Source organism: Crinia signifera, chromosome 1, assembly GCF_055691185.1.
Source record: "Crinia signifera chromosome 1, ASM5569118v1, whole genome shotgun sequence".
NCBI lineage: Eukaryota > Metazoa > Chordata > Amphibia > Anura > Myobatrachidae > Crinia > Crinia signifera.
This window is the reverse complement of record NC_139217.1, coordinates 284,302,504-284,322,065: the sequence shown is the minus strand read 5'-3', so window position 1 is coordinate 284,322,065 and position 19,562 is coordinate 284,302,504. Positions and strand designations below refer to the sequence as shown.

The 19,562-nt window shown below is 42.3% G+C and overlaps 1 long non-coding RNA gene across 1 annotated transcript in view; it reads left to right on the top strand.

Moving 5' to 3' along the window:
• Positions 1-1,875: 1,875 nt before the first annotated feature.
• Positions 1,876-19,562, top strand: part of LOC146028576 (uncharacterized) — a 58,754-nt gene continuing 41,067 nt past the window's right edge. Inside the window, exons 1-2 of the long non-coding RNA XR_014455241.1 lie at positions 1,876-2,172; positions 4,065-4,198. This is a non-coding gene — a long non-coding RNA (uncharacterized LOC146028576). The remainder of the gene's footprint in view (positions 2,173-4,064; positions 4,199-19,562) is intronic.

Below are 19,562 nucleotides of genomic sequence, written 5' to 3'. Positions count from 1 at the left end.
AGTCTAAATTCTAATCGCATCTGGATCTCATGCAGATTGTACAAGTGTGTACACAGCATTACTCTTCTCACTCTTTATTCTGTGCATCTTCCAAAAGGGGCATTGCAATTGGAAGAGGGAGCCCTCTCAAGATTTTTCTATGGGGCCCACAAAGTGCTAGTTATGCTCTTGCTAGTGCATGCTTGATAGTCTAGCACAGCGGTTCTCAAATGTTTTTCTCTCCCATACCCCTTTATTAAGCTTGTCATTTATGTGTACCCCCTACTCTCAATTTTAAATATCAGTACTTACAAGTGGAGTGGAAATGAGCGTTATGTTTTTAATTATTCTTCTCTTTATATTAAGGAGTAGTGAGCGGTCAGGAATGGGATCCCTCTGTGTCTGGCCATTGGCTGTGTACTGTCTGCTAGGTTCCTGTTAATGCCTGTAGGATTAATACTGCTGCTTCCACCACCTGCGTCTGCATAGGCAGATGATCGTTGATGTCCGAGGGCAATGTGGGTAGCTCCCAGTGGATTTATGGTTTCCCCTGTACCCATATGGGCCAGTCCAAGCCTGACAACATATTGTAGGTTCTGGTAATTACACCAAGTTAGATATTTTCATTTTTATGACATTTGGGTCCATTTGCAACCTATAATTTAAAAAAATGATGTCCCCTTTGATGCCAGAAATGACAACAACATTACGGTCCTGTAAGCAGTTTTTCAGGTCACGTGTAAACCGCTTTGTGATGCTGGATACATAGAAGACACAACGCTTTCACTCAAAGATGGATTGGGGCTGGAGGTAGGCCCCAGCATCCCTCTGTCCTTGTGCCGCATAGGTGTGTGTGCATGGAAAAGGAGGCATGGCCACATATTTCCCTTAGAGGGACTATATAGGTGCTAGTAGGCGCTAATTATGCACATGTTAGCATGTGAGGTTCTCCAAGTGCCAGGATGTAGGGGAGACTTGCTGGAACCAGTAGTTCTACTTTCATTCTCACTTTAAACTGATATCAACTCCATACCCACCAGCAGGATGTGCAGGGGATAGTCCTGGGCTTCATCAGAGGCCTTGGGTATACTCAAGAAGGGGGACCTGGGCTGACTAATTTTGTTGGGACCAGGGCCAGCTCAAAGAGCCCAGTGTTGCTTCTGCTTTTTGTTTTTGGAGGGAAGGGAGACCTCAAACAATTTTGTTTTTGGATTTGATATACTTTCTTTACTTTTTACACGTGTTAGCTGAAGCCTGCACATATCAGTGCTATCTGTGCAGGCTTCTGCAAACAAGCTGCTCACAGACAGTACTTTAACATAACTGAACACACACACTATTAACAATGACTAAATATGATTGCTTACACCATTGAAAAACACTTTTATCTTGAAACAGTCTCACATATTGCAGCGATGCTGAGCATATTTAACCTTGGACCAAACAAGATGCTTAGTAAACACTGTATACCCCTCAGAGTGTATCCTCGCCTACTCCTCACAAAATAGAAGCATATTTGACACATAGATAAACAATTACATTTTCACACAGCACTGATAATATTGATGTCTTGTTTTGCAGTGCGGACACTATTTCTTTTTACGATTTTTTATTGTAGCCCAAGCCAATCATCTTCCTGCTATGTGTGCAATGTTTAAGTACAAAGCAAACTACAGCAATATAATTCAATGGCTGGGATGTAATTGCAGCTAATTTTGGTCTGATTTTGTGAAATGTCGAAATTTTAGGGCAATGTAATAGTGTCTGAGTTTATTAAAACTCAAAGGTTGTGGCCTTGGCCCCTTGTTGCAAATGTATTACTATTTCACTCCTCTAGTCATGTCACACTAACAATCTGGGATTCAATTAGCAAGTCTTTTTAGCTTGCCTCTTACTAGCAACCTCATGCCTTTAGGAAGATACCCTTTTTTCCCCCAGGATTCTCTGGTAGATAGACCACGTTGGCACTTTCTTCTGGGTTCCACGTTTCTTACACATTTCTGGAATCTCTGCCCTGACTACATTTGCAGACTTTCAAGAATGTTATACTCTCCCTCCTACTCTTTACTTATCCTATTTACAAGTTGGACAATTTGAACAGACCCATCTGGCTTATCACAGAGAGAAGCAGCATCACGTGCTAGTAGGAACTGGCTGTAACTTCTGTGCAGCAGCGAAGTGAGGTTGTCAGTGGTATGCAGTAATACATTCTCATACATTTACATACTTTTTGTGTGGTGAGCAAAGCCGGGGGTGGGGGGTTATGGATGTATTCTCCCACTGCTGTTGAGGGGAGGAGGGGTAGTAGTGGTGTCTGCACTGTTTGCCTGTCTGGGGGGGGGTGGGTGGGGGTGCTACCTGTGTGTGTGTGGGGGGGTGATAATGGTGTTTGGGGGGAGGGGGGTTGATGGTGCCTGTGTAGCCTGGGGGGGGGGGGGGGGAGTGAGGGTGCATGTGCTGTCTGTGTGGGGGTGGTAATCCTGCCTTTGCTGTCTGTCTGCATGCGCTGTTTATTGGTGGGATGGGAGTGAAGGTGCCTGTGCTGTCTATTGGGGGGAGGTGGGTGATGGTGCCTGTGCTGTTTATTGGGGGGGGGGGGTGGAGGGGATGGTGGTTCCTGTGCTGTAGTGGCGTAACAAGATACATGTGGCCCCATAGCAAAAGTTTGTAAGGGCCCCTATCTAGCACCTAATGCTGAAAAGTGTATACAGCACATGATACTTTGACAGGCAAAGTGTGCCCCTCTCAGCTCTTGGCCACCATAGCAGCTGCACCCCCTGCATCTATGGTAGTTACGCCCTTGCTGTGCTGTTTATTGGGGGGAGAGGGGTGATGCCACTGCCAATGCCACTCATGGACACTTCACCAGCCCTCCCCATTTGCACATCAGTGCCTGTACTCCGTGTGACATAACGGAGCTATATAATTCCATTCTAGCCCCTGATTATTCCTCTAAGGGAATTTATGGTATAGCTTGGGAATGTGATTTAGGGTTACAATTAGATGACGATTAATGGTCTCACTCACAGCAGTGGATGGCTAAAGCTTACATTTAAACAGATTATACTCACACACATCAGTGTTGGCAGTTGTGGTATGGTGGGCACTTATTTCCACATTTGGGTGGAATGCCCTGTAATCCAGCAGTTCTGGTCGATGCCAACAATCACTAGAATACATGAATGACTGTACCTCAGCTGAGCAGTCAGTGAAAATCATCAAACTTACAGACGACACCACTATTATTGGCCTAATCAAGGATGGTAATGAGACCGCATACAGGCATGCAGTGGAGAAGCTGACACAGTGGTGCAGCAGCAACAACCTCAATCTAAACCCCACCAAAACAGTTGAGATGGTGGTCGACTACAGGAAAAAAACCAAATGCACTAGTCCCGCTAACAATAGCCAACGCAGTGGTGACGCGGGTTGAATCCTTCAAATTCCTAGGGACAACCAGCGCCTGTTCTTTTTGAGGCAACTCAGGAAATTCAACATCCCACAGGAGCTGCTGTGCGTATTCTACACCACCATTGTGGAGTCTGTCTTATGTTCCTCGATCACAATCTGGTACGGTGGTGCAAGCGAGAACGACAAACAAAAACTGCAGAGGGTAGTGAAGATTGCGGAAAGGATCATAGTGACCGACCTCCCCCCGATAAGGGATCTGTTCTAATCCAGGGTAAGCAAACGCACTGAGAAGATCGTGAAGGACAAGCTGCATCCCGGTCACAACCTGTTCGACATCCTACCATCCGGAAGACGGTTCAGGTCCATCCCCGTCAAAACGTCCATATCCGCAAGAAACTTCTTTCCAATAGCCGTCCATCACCTGAACAATCCAATCAAAGCGAATGCAATCCCAATATCAACAGCCAAACAACGTGTCCCTACTTGGCGACCTGACCACCATAGTCATAGCTAGAAATGGAATGCATGTAATGTCTTTATGTAATATACGTAATTTCCCCCCCCCCCCTTTTCATCCCTGCTTGATGCTGCACTGTAATCCCCAAAAAATTCCTAGTGTGCGCAAGCATACATGGCCAATAAAGTTGATTCTATTCTATTCTATCTCATGTCAGCTGTTATCCTGCATTATATCCTTGGATCCATACATTATTCTGTTTTATGGTCCCGTGCGATCAGCATCTAAATCTGAGAACATACAGATTACTAATATCTATGAAAAAATTGATTCCGGCACCAAATTGTAATGGTAAGGAGAAATATACACTTTATACATCTATCTAGTCTCAAATATATTTATCAATTTGATTAATAAAATAAGTCAAAGGAGAGCAGTGGAAACCAATTCAAAAGGACACACTCATCTCTCCACAGAATAAATGGTAAAATTCCTTGCTTTATTAATAGATTATTATTAAAACAAATCCTTGAGTTTCTTATTACATGTGTACAGTATCACCCAGACACCTTTATTATTCAGGAACTGCCCAATGTTATGCCACGCCCCAAAAATGTTTTAGGTGGGTGAAAAAACACTTTAAATTCGAGGGGGAGTGTTATTGTCCACCCCCCACCTCAGCAGCAGCACACACCTACAGAATGTGCTGCGCTGACAGCAGGCTTACGCTGTCGTGAGATGCTCATGCTGAGCCTGCTGTCAGCACAACACATGCTGTGTGTGCTGCTGCTGCTGCCTCCCGGGAGGGTCAGAGGTGGAAAATAGGGGGGGGGGAGGGGGGCAGGTTGGACCAGGGATAAGAGTGGTGAGGACATAAGCGTTAGCCTGGGCAAGTAAAAATCTGCACTCACTGTGGCGGTGGGCTCGGACACAAATCTCCTTTCCTGACAGCATGTGGGGAAAAATTTCATCCAGACGGTCGCCAGCTGATGGTGGCAGGGAGCACGACCACTCTTCCTCCCTGCATCAGCTGTCATTCAAGAGCTGTCACCGAGGGATGCGACAAGGGGTCGGGGCCACAGGCAGCCCTGCGGCTCACATCAATCAGCCAACTGGGAATATTCGTGAGTCGTGGGGCAGGTGATGGCTCCCTAATCCTGTGTCACAACCAAGCCTGCTGCATCTAGGCCGTCACACTGCTGCTCTTCGCTGTCAGGCTGAGCCAGCCTCTTTCCTCTTACCCACCCCCCCACGACCCCCCTTCCAGTAAATCGCAACCTGTGAGGGGGGGATGCATTGCCGCCACCAGCAGGTGCCATCCATAGGCCAGTGCCTCACGGGCCTAGTGAAAAATCTGCCCTCACCACCTAATGTCCATGTTGGGTAGCTTCCAAGCAACACTCCAAAGGAGAACACATCCCTGAAAATGAGTCCCATTTAGAGCTTTTTATGATTATCAAAAGCCCTGGCCTAAAGATACTATATGTGGTCATGATCTAATATAAGCCACCAGCACCAGCGCACAAAGAGGAATTCCTTAAGGATCTCTAAATGCTTACACCACTTGAGGTTTGAAGTTGATTGCATGTATTAAAGAAGGCACTACTTATTGCATATTATACCAGATTTATGTGTTTCTAAATGTTTTGTTTGCTTGCCAAAATAATATTATGATTCAATGAAAAACTCATGCAGACTTTGGATCCTAGTAAACTCATTAACCTCAGGAAAGACTTAGCTGGCAAGCTCTTTATCAGTTTTCCAATAAATGCATGTAGTAAATCTTACTGATATTAACTAGTGTACTGTTTGCTTAATATGCCCAAAAGGCTTTGAGACATTAGGTGCACAAAGGCCAACATGTGATGTGACACTATTATTTCACAGTTATTTACCAAAATGATTAAAACATTACTGAGATGCACGCTAGTCCATGATCCTGATGGAACTTGTTATTTGTCGTACTGCATGTGTCCTAACTGAGCATATGCAAATAAGAGCGTTCACAGCTATATGCAACTCAGTTGTATCGCCACTTGTGGTGGAGTTGGTGTACCTTGGTGGCAACTGGGCATTTGAGTTTGTGTCATGGGCCGGTAGGTGGATCTGAAGACTATGATGAATTCCGCATATCTTGAGATACATTTAGTGGATCCTTGGAACCATGTATAGGGCTGATGAAAATCTATGCTGCTAATATAGTGGCAGATTTCACACATTTATACATGGAAAGATACAGCTACATACTATAGGTGTAATCCACTCTGCGTAGATCCACATTTGTTTTCATGTATAGCTGGATATTATTTCCATATTTGTCAATTTCAATCAGACATAAACTTGCTTCCAACTTATTTTCAAATCTGAATTAGGCCTTTAAGTCTATAAGGCAGTGCAATAAAATGACTGCTTCATCGTAAGTATTCATGCTGCTACTATTCCAAAGAGCCTTCATTTCCTGTACCAAGATGGCCACCAAGGCTTCTGCTGAGCATGTGTGGAGAATATTGGCACTTTTTGAGAATGCCACTGTGGGAGACAGTACTCTTCCACTTAGCTCCAGTGAGACCTGATTACTTGCTGTTTTAGATGCAGTTCCTGCATCCTGCACCACTGTACATTCATTCACCAGCTGATAAATTGTATGCAGGGTTGACTTTACCATTAGGCAGCTTTAGGCAGCTGCCTAAGGGCTCTATAATCTGGGGGGCTCCCCTAAGGCAGGTTCACCAGCAGTTCTGGAAAGTCAGTATTGATGTGTGGGTTTTGTTGTGAAGCAGTCAGCTGAAGTTTTGCCAAGGGTGCCGAAAAACCCTGCACCAGCCATGACACATGGTTCTAGCAGTGTGTATGACAATGAGTATTGCTGTACCTTCTTTATCATGAATAAAATCACTCCACTGGTAACTGAGCTATTCATACTTGTGATATTTGTAAGTCATCCACTGACATGTATAGAGCTACATCCCCATGTCTGTACAGACAAGTCCAACACATCTAAATGTTTTTTTTTGTTTTTTTCAATAAAGTTTATTGTTGTCCATAGTTTAAGAAATATAATGCTGTGGACACACAGGCCAATGTGGCGGACACCAATATAATTTTGATATTGGCGGCTGCTGGGAACTGGCGGGGTGCCGGCATCGGCTGGCAGGTAGGGAGGAACATCCCTGCAGAGATAGTGGGGGCCGTGCTGCATTGAGCAGCATAGCCTTCGTTCCGAGATAGTAGAAATAGACTGTGCTGCACAGTCTGTTTCTACATTTGATTGCAATGCTGCGGGGCTGCACATCAAGATCAAATCGAGTGCTGCATATGAGGTTTTGATTATATTGTGAAAATCGCTAGTACAAATTGCACTGTGCGTCCACAGCTTAAGACTGGAAAAAACACACAGATGCTATACTTACCCTGGTTTTGTGCTTCCAGAAGACAGTTGGAAAAAAATTCTGCAAAACACATTTAAAGGTTTCACTTTTCTGATTCCAGCAAGGCTGCCAAAATGCTTTATTTAGCATATATAATTCCATATAAAAGTATTTGGAGCGTCACTCTCAAAATGTTTCCTGTACATCACAAAAGGGATGAAATGAGGTATTTCTATTACTAAAAAGAGTAATCTAAATGAAAAGCTGCACAGAATCTGGGCTGTAAACTACTAACTCTAGATTGAACAAAAAAAAAGAGCATGGGTAGAAATAAAAGTTGCCCTATAAAATAATCACACATCTAAAATATATGGGGGAAATTTAATATGATGAGAAAGTTATAAAAATATCTGCAAAATCAAACTGCAGTGTAAATGATTGCCGCTTTAAAAAACCTGGAGATTTCTTACCAAATCTTTCACTTTCTGAATCTCTCATCCTATTAAATTTCACCTTATGTATGAATTGCCATTTATAAGCAATGGAACATTATTTGTTAAGCCTTAACTAACACTAGAGGGCAGCAAATAGCTACAGTTTGTTTACTCAAAACGAGCAAATTAAATTATATTGTATTATAAGGCCAATAATAAAAAGATATTCATTTAGACATTTTTCAATGCATCTGTTATATCTTCATTTAATACATAAAATTCATATTATCATTAATAGCATATCAACTTTTTTTTTGTACTGTTATGCATAGAGGAAATTTGATAGGCTCTGGAAAATCTGCAAATATTATTATAACTGGGATAATTTTTGGTGAGCTAAAAGGCATGTCTGGAAGGAATGAGAGCACTGCTGAAATATGAAAAGTTATGCCAAATCAGGAAACACCCAAATTGTATTCCTAATAACACAAAATTCCAATAATCAAAGTAATGAAATAGCTATCAGCGTGGTTTTCTTCAGGACAAACAGGTGGCAGATTCACAATAATAAATGGAATATTTGGGAAAGAGTAACAGGTAAATGTGGGTTATTCAATATTTATCTGCAGTATTAGTTCAATAATTCAAATAGAATTTCCTGTACTATATAAGAAACTGTAAATAAATAATAATAAAATGTGGGGATGAACCACAACTAGACAATTACTGTCTCCTTGATGACTTGGCGAGACCTGAGTAACAAATATGTTCTTCTCTAATATTGTTTTCAGGATTATACTAATTTACTTTAGTTCTGTCATTTGCAGACCCTGTGAAGATAATAACCAATCAAATTCGCATGGATTTACTTGTACCTTTTGCTACACAATTGGCCAATACTTTGATACATATGATTTAATTAATAAATAAATAGGAAATATTGTATGATATACAATTTCCCAAAAAGAGATTCCGGTCAGGCTGACAAAGTGCTTCAATTAGTGTATATAGTTCCATATTAAATACAAAGAATAATAGGAAACGTGCATATTGTTTTCATTGGTCGGTGGGTATTTTTTCATATTTGCCAACTACGACGAGGCATAAAAAGTATTGAATGTAGAATTACAAAAGCATGTCTGATTTCATTTTTGTAATGCACCAATGAGAGATCTGTCAGACGTGTTTATTTATTGATGTTTGATAACAATGCTAAAGAATATAACACAACCAATTGAATACCTATTTATCCAATTCCATCTTTATTTGCTCATAAACAGGTTTAATCTGAGCTAATACTTAGTCATGCAAGAAAAGCAAGTAACTTTATATCTGCAAAAAACCAAGCATACTTTTTGAATTTATTATTTTAGATGCAGTGTAAAACCTGACTGTATTTGCATGAAGCCAACAAATGCTGGGCAGCTTTATTTCTACACTGTAATATATATTTATTTTATTATTTATTATTTATTTATTAACAGTTTCTTATATAGTGCATACATATTCCGCAGCGCTTTACAGAGAATATTTGAACATTCACATCAGTCCCTGCCCCAGTGGAGCTTACAACCTATACTCTCTACCACATGTACACGCGCACACAGACATTCTAGGGTTAATTTTTGTTGGAAGCCAATTCACCTACCAGTATATTTTGGGATTGTGGGAGGAAACCGGAGTGCCTGGAGGAAACCCACGCAAGTACGAGAAGAATGTACAAACTCCGCACAGTTAGGGCCATTGTGGGAATTGAACCCATGACCTCAGTGCTGTGAGGCAGTAATGCTAACCATTACACCATCCGCAGAGCCAGATTAAGGTCTAAATGGGCCTGGAGCTGAAAATTATCAATGGCCTATTATGCACAATAATAGGGGTTGCGGCCAGCACCTAATAATGTGGGGGGCGTGACCAGTGTTCTGTTTGGGTGGTCTGCTCATGGGTGTGTCTGTATTTGTGTAAATACTTTCAACTAATTATATATGCCTGGAAAAGGCAGGGGGCTGGCATAAGAAAAATGCAGGGAGATATATTGGCGGGTGAGGGCAAAGGTGCAGATGCAGGATACCGATGTTCTAAGATACTTGCAGGGCGAGGCAGCATTCCAGTCATAAAAAAAATACTGAAAGCCGAAACTTGGTAGACAACATTTCAGCACCTTTTGTGTGGCTACCTAAATTTACCACACCATATACCACTTATACAAATCATGCAACACAATAGTAACCCCCTTATACTGTACTTGCCTATTACACATTGTGCCACATGCAATGAGCCAAAATTCACACTGACTGAGCCAAAATTCACACTATGGCACACAGATTGAGTCAAAATTCACGTTATGCCACACAGATTAAGGCAAAATACACATTTTGCCACATGGATTGAGCCAAAATACACATTTTTATACCAAACAGATTGAGCAATAATGCACAATATGCTTCATAAATAGGGGCATTGCGCGCTGAAGGCGCACATTAAAAATTTACACCATAATGCCCATTACATGTTAAGCCAAACACCATATTCTCCATTATGTATTATGCCAAACACCATAATGCCTATGAAAAATGATGCTACTTAAGTGTTGCTTACCAACATGTTCATTGCCAGGGGTTCCATGCTTATTGCCAGGGGTTCCATGCTCATTGCCATGTGGGATTACATGCTCATTGCCAAGGGGGAATACATGCTTGCGGTAACTGGGGGATAGCCACCGCCGGGCAGAAATGACAGCCATTGACAGCTGGGCAGAGAGCAGGGGGCTGCCTGGCTGTATTCAGAGCACTGCATGTCCCGGCTATTTGTAATAATACCCCTTTCACACCAGAAAATGCAGGGATTTATCCGGGAATATGGCGCCAAGATCATGCAGGGACATTCCCGGACTGGACCGTTTTACACCAGCCTAGTCCCTGCATTTTTTTGTGTGAGGGGGAGAGAAAACAACCCCCGTCCCCCTTTAAACAATCAGCTACATCTTCGGAACCAACTGACCGATTTACATGTAGGCTTCAAATGATTTTGGTCCCGTGAAACTGGGCCATTTGGTTACAGAGAAATCTGTCAAACAACATGAACAGCCATGAAATTACATTTCAGAAATGAAAAAAAATTGGTTTACCCGCAATATCTCTAGAACCAATGAACCCATATGGACCAGGTATCAGATTGAAGGCCCAGCGATTTGGGTTCGACTGAGATCAACCTCAAGCTTCTGTGATGCCGGAGGGGGAACTGGCAGCCGTTGGAACCGGGTGGAGGTCGGAATTAGCGGGTCCCATGTTATCCTATGGGGAAAACGTTCCAGGTTTGCCTGTCGGTATCTCGGGTTCCCGGGGGGCTACCGACACGGGGCTGGGCTCGTTGGAAAGCTCTGGCCCTCAGCTACAGAATGGGCCTATTTGGAGAATGGGCCTGGAGCTGTAGCTCCATCAGCCCTATTGTAATCCGGCCCTGACCATCAGTGATGCTATATTTGAGTTTGGACACATCTGTCCTAACTCTAAATCGCTCTGTAATGTTTAAATATGCCCACAAGTAGTGCAACATGGTTTTATGAATCAGGCCCATCATTGGGAACAGCATGCAGCATCATTTAGTTTCTCATGTAACTGATAACTCAATATAAGCAGCATAAGAGAATATCTTTAATTTTTTAGCTTGAGACATTTTTATACAAAAATAAAAGAAACAAAAAATGCTATAACATATTTACATGTGCCATAAGTAAACTCATTACTACTTTATTTAATTGAAAGATTTTCTATCTGTATACATGACATTTTAACACTTTTTTTCATGCATTCTTAATTCTTCGATTCACTAAAATAAAATATTCCTATGATTTGTAGTTGCCAGTTATGTCATGTGCAGCATGATTTATTCAGGTATATAAAAATCTTATTCACAAGTACAGTAAATAAGATGTAAAAAAGTGAACAGGTTTGTTCCATAAAAAGGCTTAAAAGCTTTGACTTTTAGACATGCAGAACCACAGATTTTGTTCTAGACATATAGACATACTGTATAATACATAATAGACACTATTATAGCCATAAGAAACAAAAAAAGAAAAAATGCAAGACGAGACAGATTTAGAAAGGAAGGAAAGAAAAGAGGGACACGTTGCTTTATGGAAAGAATGTTATAGAAGCATTTAAATGTCTTCAGGTCCAGACAATGGAGGCCATTTACAAAATCTATTTTCTTTAGCATATATAATTTGCCTTTACATATGGGTACACTCACGAGTTATATATTGAAAGAGGAGAGGGCCTGTGGGCAGGCTCTGTGCGAGCACCCTTGTCTCTGGCAGTAAAGTAGATTCTGGGCAGGTCTCCTGGAACATGGTGCAGTGTCGGGCAATGCAGTACTCTATAGGGCTCCACACTCCTATGTGTACTGCACACCCTGCACCCATTATAAATATGCCAATGGCACTGACACATTCTTCTTTTATTTATTATTATTAACAGTTTCTTATATAGCACATACATATTCCGCAGCGCTTTACAGAGAAGCAATCTATTGGAAGCAATCCTAGGAAAGAAACTCTGATCCTAATTATATTGTGGGATTTAAGTCACTTGATGGAAGATTTTGCTCCAATTAGCTTCTGTGATTTATGTTGGCTGATTTTACCTATGCCAGTAAAATCTGCCACTGCTGAGTGAGCCAATTGCAGTCTGTGTGTGTACTGGCTACACTGTGCATTCCTATTGGAAGTTCTAAGTGCCAATCACCTGCAGGACAGGCAGTCCCACTGGGAGGTGTTTTCTTCTTCTGGGATTGTCAGACTGGGCTGTGATTAGCAGAGAGCTGGATTCCTGGACAGCTTTTATGTGCTCCAGCAGATGCATTCCATAGAAGCCAGTGGTTTACACATGCTAAATTAAGCCACCATATATGTGTGACCACTGCTGGTCATTTATCTATCACAGTATTTTAAATGCACTAACACCGTTACGGCTTGTCGCCCACACATATATCTGCACTTCAATTCATTTAAATATCTCTACTATCATCTCCTCATGTCTGCCTCACCATTCTACAAGTTTCTACACTTGTGTCCCCCAGAATCGAATTCCTTTTAACTTTCTTTTATTGAAGCGTGTTAAAAAAAATCATTACAAATAATTTGTGTATACCATACAAATTACAATAACAAGACAAATATAAACATCGCTATATGGCATGGGGGTCAGATTATACTTTCCTACCTATCTCCCCACAGCTTAATATTCCCAAATTGAAATCTAAAGTGTTGATATTATTTGTTATTAACCAAAAAGAATCGGAGGGTCTTGTGCATTAATAGGAGTTTCATACCAGAGTGTATTCCGAAAACTTTTCCAAATCTGAACTTTTATAGTATTGGGTTGGGTATTAATGTAACTCTCCTATATATTGAAATATTTCCAAGTGGATATATCTTTTCTCAGAGATGCTTCTAGCCACTCCATTTTAAATATATGGTGTAGTTTATTAATAAAGAGAGTGAAGGGTGGAGCTGTAGGCTGTAACCAGACTTGTAAAATAAATTTCTTAGCAATTGCTGATATAATAATTAACAGTTTACGTACTCTTTGTGTTGTAAGTATACCTGTAGGCATAATACCGAATATTGCACATTCTGGGGTCAGGCTCAAGGCCAAAACTAAATGCTGTGTAGTATATGTCCATACCTGAGCCCAAAAACTCCTTATCACTGGGCATTTCCACAAACAGTGGAAACAATTCAGCCTCTTGCTTACCACATCGAAGACATGAGTGGTCAGACAATGATCCCATCAAATACCAATGATGTGGTGACAGGTACAGTATGTTTCTAAAATTGACAAAGCCACCTGAGCGCGGCGAAACGCATCTTGAGGAGTCCATAGATGAGGATTGACAGTTGAGGACCTGCGGGGCACATTACGGCACTTGACCAACACCATCTGCCCGCCGTTTGACTGTGATATATACCCGCGGCAGTCTGGTCCCCACTGCGCACACGTACAGCCGGCTGGGAACAAAATCCATCAGCCGCTGTCTACATAAGAGGTCTGCGCTGTACACGCCAGCACATGCAAGTGCTGGGTTGTTCCTGATCTATTGGAGCACCGTCTATCCCAGCCCATAGTCGGGCTGCTTGCCGGCGCAGCGCCTGGAGAAGCGCCCAAACAACACAAGGTATTTGGCTCGGCATCCACATCAGGCAATCTTGCGCACATCCTCATGAGTGAAGGAGACAGCGCCGAGTATCACTAAGGAATATCTTGCCATACCTGCTGTTGTGCACTTGTCCTGGAAACCCCCATTCCACCTGGAAGGATTTACAAAATTTGCCCACACCATTATTGTGCGAGACTGAAACATCTGTCCACACCCAGCGATTTACCCATCCAACCAGGAACTGGTAACTATTAGTTACACCATAATGCAAATGCAGTGAAATGGCTTTTTAACAAAAAAATTTTTTATTGAGGTATTGCATGCATGCAAATTATTGTTTTATATTATAATTTTTGTGTGATATATATATATATATATATTGTGTTTTTTTGTGTTATTTGTGTAATAAATTGTTTTAGTGTACAGAAGGCGCCCACTGGTTCTTTTCTTCTTTGTATCCCCCAATTGAGGGCGGCATCCCTCTACCAGAAGGCAGCCATCTGTACGCAGCACAGCACACTTGTCCCTAGCGCTTAAACCTTTCTATAGGAATCTTCTACAGTATGTTCTGTGCAACACATTGAGAAAAAGTTCTACATATGAGGCTGCTGGCACCAATTTTATGGAAACTTCCTAGGATTTCAATAATTTTTTTATAGTCAGTATAGGCAGATGGTCTCTCCACTGCGCCATCCATGTTGTAAGGGATTATGAAGGAATAAATAATGGTCTGAGATCGCCTTAGAAGAAATGTTTTCCAGTGCCAAAAGTGTATCCAATGGATTAGTATAATCCTTAGGGGAGAGCACCTTAGAGAGACCGGCCACATAATGTTGGGCTTGGAGGAACTCTAATGGGAAAGGTTGTAAAAATGAGAATTTATCTACCACTTGTATAAACGGTAATGGTTTCTTAGCTGTTTTGTTAATTAAATTGCCCAATTTAGTGATTCCCTGTCGTTGCCACAACGTAAATGGATATTGGGCCATACCATGCTGAAACTGCGGATTAGACACCAAAAAAAGATGAAGAGAAATAAATGGAATCAATAACTGTTTATGCCGTATCAAATGCCATACTATACGTGTATTCATAAGTAGTGGGTTATTCTGTATCAAATGGTTTAACTCTCCATCATGTCTATGTAAAAATAATTAAGTTATCACCCTTAAGGAAAGAAGTTTCCACCGTAGTGTTCGCATACATATCTTTGCCATGTAACCAATCCCGAAGGTATCTCAGATGGGAGGCATATCCATATTCAACCATCTTAGGAAAATGAATACCTCCATTTGATCTATTCTGTTGCAATATTATCAGTATATTATCAGCAGTACTGGTTATATTATGTTTATTTATTTATTATATGTTTAACCTTTTTTTGACCACTTATGTTATTTAAATGTTTGAAACAGCCTATACTTAGATTATTTGTACTGTTTAATATTAATACTGTATTCCACACAGTATCCAGTGCATAAACAGACCAATATTTAGGACTGTTACTGCTCCCCCAGACTCCCGTACTTACTCCAATGTGCTGCAGAGTTGGAGATTATGGATTACATGTGGAAACCCCCTTCTAAAAATCCTGCATTGCCACTGATATACTCCTGCCCAAGACTTAAAAAAATGTTGCTACTCTCCTGAATTGTGAGAAGAATTTGCATTAGCAGTGTACAACATAAATGATTCCCTACATGACATAGGCCTAATATATATATATATATATATATATATATATATATATATATATATATATATATATATATATATATATATATATATATATAGGGAGTCTCAGAACGGCACTCAATTGAATGAGTAATAACAGCGGTGCAGGGTCCATACAGTTTAAGATACAGCACTTACCCAACCTCATGAGGAAAGGACCAGACCAGCACTCAGTTCGTGAAAAAAAACGTGTGTATTCAGGTAAAGTACAACATAGTCATAGACAGACAGCAGGGCTGACCCGACAGCCGTTTCAACCGGAACCCTGTCCGGTTTTCATCAGGGGTGAACAGGGTTCCGGTTGAAACGGCTGTCGGGTCAGCCCTGCTGTCTGTCTATGACTATGTTGTACTTTACCTGAATACACACGTTTTTTTTCACGAACTGAGTGCTGGTCTGGTCCTTTCCTCATGAGGTTGGGTAAGTGCTGTATATATATATATATATATATATATATGTGTGTATGTACATTGCTAATAATCATTCTTCTCACAACAAATCAGAAGAGTACACCTGGTGCCTGCACGTTGGAAGGTGAATGCATGGCTCAGTTGCCCACACATTACTTGGGACAAAATTCAATACAATGAATAGCAATATATTAATATATGTTTACTTTGAATTGTAATTAATGGAAAAACTTATTTCACGGTAGGCACCAGTCCTATCACAGGGCCTTATACAATGTATAGGGAAAGCTAGAATGAATTGCAAACAATAATAATAATAATGAATATTTTTATTATAATAACTGAGAGCCTTATTCTGGTTGGTGCGTACTTTCCCGTATACTTTCGGATGGCGTTTTTTAGCCGTCTGCGCATGCGTGGAGAACGCTATGCGCATGTGCCACGCATAGTCTCCGTACTTGTACTCACTAATACCGTACAGAAATGTGCACCGCAAACACTCGGGAAATATGGGCGTATTATGGGCGTCATTCGGAATGACACAGGGGCGTAGGTTCAAAGTGGGCTAAACTGGGCGGAAATTTGGACGGACATGGGGGAGTGCACTTATTTTGGTGGGCGTGCATTCGGACAGCACACCGAATGCACGCGAACAAAAAGGCAAGAAATATGCGGTGTCCATAAGCAAGTATTGCTTTGCGGACACCACTCAGTCATGCGCTAGGCAATCGGAACACCTAATCAGGACGGACGAACCTCAACCAATGTCAGCTGAACACAATACAATCACCTACTTTACTCATTACTTGTTAATTACACGCTTCTCGCTGCTTCAATTGGAACCATTGCAGCTTAAATGGACCATTACTAAACACACACATATATGCTGCATTTTTCACACACTTTTACACTGCAAATAATGAACACAACTTAATATTAATAATACAAATACACATGTCACTTCTACATGTATCAATTAAACCACACATTTGGGGGACAAAAATAACATTTATTAAATGAACTTATAAAATAAATTAGAAACCGTCACAAAATAAAAGGTAGCATAGCAGGAATAAAAGTAAATAATATATAATAAATACATGTATTATAGACATACATAGCCACACCAGAATCATTAGGAACACATCAGGTGGCTTCACAACAAAAGTATAGCACCAACACTTCAAGTACAGCACACAGTAATGCTAGCCAAAACGGGGCAACAGGGGAACCAAACATGACATTTGAACCGAGGGCAAATGTGGGGACCCTCGGCACGGAATTGGACACAGGATGCTGACACACACAGCTCAATGAAAGATTTGGGAAGACATAAGGGTGGAGATTAATGCGGACACAAGTTCATTTGCGGGCACGTTTGCCCCTGGCAGGCTCCTTGCCACGTGCAGCAGCTCTTCGCCCATGGCCACGGCCACGGCCAGATGGTGGGTCAGGTGGAGCACATGCTGGGGAGGGGTGGATGGTCTTCCCCCTCTGGCAGCAGGGAGTGCTGATGGTGGTAATGCACCAGAAACGGGTGACATTAGGACCCTATTGCTGGCAACTAGCTCCACCATAAGATCATTATGGCGGAGGAGGAGTTTATTTTGCCGCAGGGCTTGATCAGCCAGCACCTGCAGGCTAGCAGCAATAGCTTGCTGGCTGGCACTCATAGCCTGCAGGCTCTCAGCGATACTCTGCTGGCTGCTGGTCAAACCCTGCAACACCTCCTCGGCCCTACGCACCCGTTCTGATGCCGACTCTCCCTGCTGCTGAATATTGACAAGCACATGCCCCCACGTGGCCAATTCAGCCGCGGACATTGGCGGCTGCTGCTGCACGGGCCAGCTACTTGGGCCAGGTGGCACAGACTCCTCAACCTCCTCAAGAGATTGTTGACCAAGCGGTGGGGATGCTGGTGAAAGAGAAAATTCCAATTACCACACATTCCATGCAAAATTCGAAACATCTACTTATGGCATGGCAAATAATTACCTTCAAGCAAAGAAGCCATGACTTCCGCTGGGGACTCGCTGTCCATGGTGCTCACCCCCCGGACCTCCTCCACTGCAATGCAGCACTCGGCCATCTCCTCCAGGGGGGTGAGCTTCAGCTTTGAAGGCATGGGGCCAGCCCCAGAGGTGTGGCTGTGTTCCCACCGCTGGGTCAATTTCTTTTTGAGGTTCGTTTTGAAGTCGTGCCACCTGCAATCAAAGTGTACATATTAATACATGTCACTCCTCATGTTTGCTGTAGCACCCATTGCAATCTGAAACATAATACAACATGTGCCTCCTGACACCAAACTTAGATTATAATAATTTTGAAAAACAACCCTTAGAAGATACAATCACACTCAGCCTACAATAACTATCAATTCAATGACATGGCAAACATGTCTGTGGCTTCAAGCAACGTCACCGCCCATTGACCAACTCCATCTAATATCTAATGTAAACATTACTGGACTTGTACTGCTCAAATGTAACACACATGAACTTGCCTCTTCTTAACGTGCTCCGCCTCACGAACTTGTGGAGCCACCGTATTAATCTCCACCGTTATGTCCTCCCAGATCTTCCAGCTCCTTGTGTGTGTCAACTTTTCCTGTGGGCACTCGATCAAATCCCGTGCCCGGGTCACCAGGATGGCAAGCTCCTGCGGTTCGTATGCCATGTTTCTGGTGGTTGGTTCCTCTGTTGCCCGATTGCGGCCACGGCCACGACCACTGGCACCGCCACTGCCACTGGCACCGCCACTGCCACGGCCACGGCCACGGCCACCGGTTGCTGTACTTGAAGTGCTGGCCAGGCTACTCTGTTGGGAAGCCACCTGCAGTGTTCCCAATGATTCTGCTGATGCTGAGGATGGGCCAGCTGCCGATTGGCCTGATGTCGATGGCCCATCTGGCTGCTCTTCCCCTAATGGCTGTTCAGGGTTGATGGGGACATAGGTGGTGCTGGAGTCCATCTGAGCAAATAGGTCCTGCAACTCCTGCTCTTCCTCAGATAGAGATGCAGACATGTGTGCAACAACATTGCATTTGCCAAACACACCTTTATATACTATTTCTGTAATCGGCGTACATCAGCAACACCCTGCGTTCCGTACGGCCGCGTTCCGTATGGCAGCGTCAACCGAGGTCAGACATGAAATGTATATGTGAATGTACATCTGTACTGTGCACTTGTTTGGTATGTAGTACAAATGACAATACCCATTCCATATGTAAATCCAGTCCACCACTTAGGCACAAGTAATCAGTGCTAGCATCCAAATCACATGTGAAAGCTCTCCAAATTCAGCCTTGATGCTAGCTTCTTTTCATTCCACCTCTCTAGTATGGGCCTGTAGAAGGTAAGTGTACACATGGCAGCATGGCCTAATATTGGTAAAAGGTCTGGCACTATTTGCTATGTTTCTGCTGCATAGCTTTCATTATAAAATAGCTGTTTAGTACCGTGTTGAGTTAGGTGTAAGTGGCTAGTGATGCAGACTATTTCACCTGTTGCTTATAGCCATGTTTGGTGAATGTTATAGATTATATATAATGGGTTCCCATCTTATTTTACACTGTCTGTTTAGGAGATAGTAAGTAATGGCATGG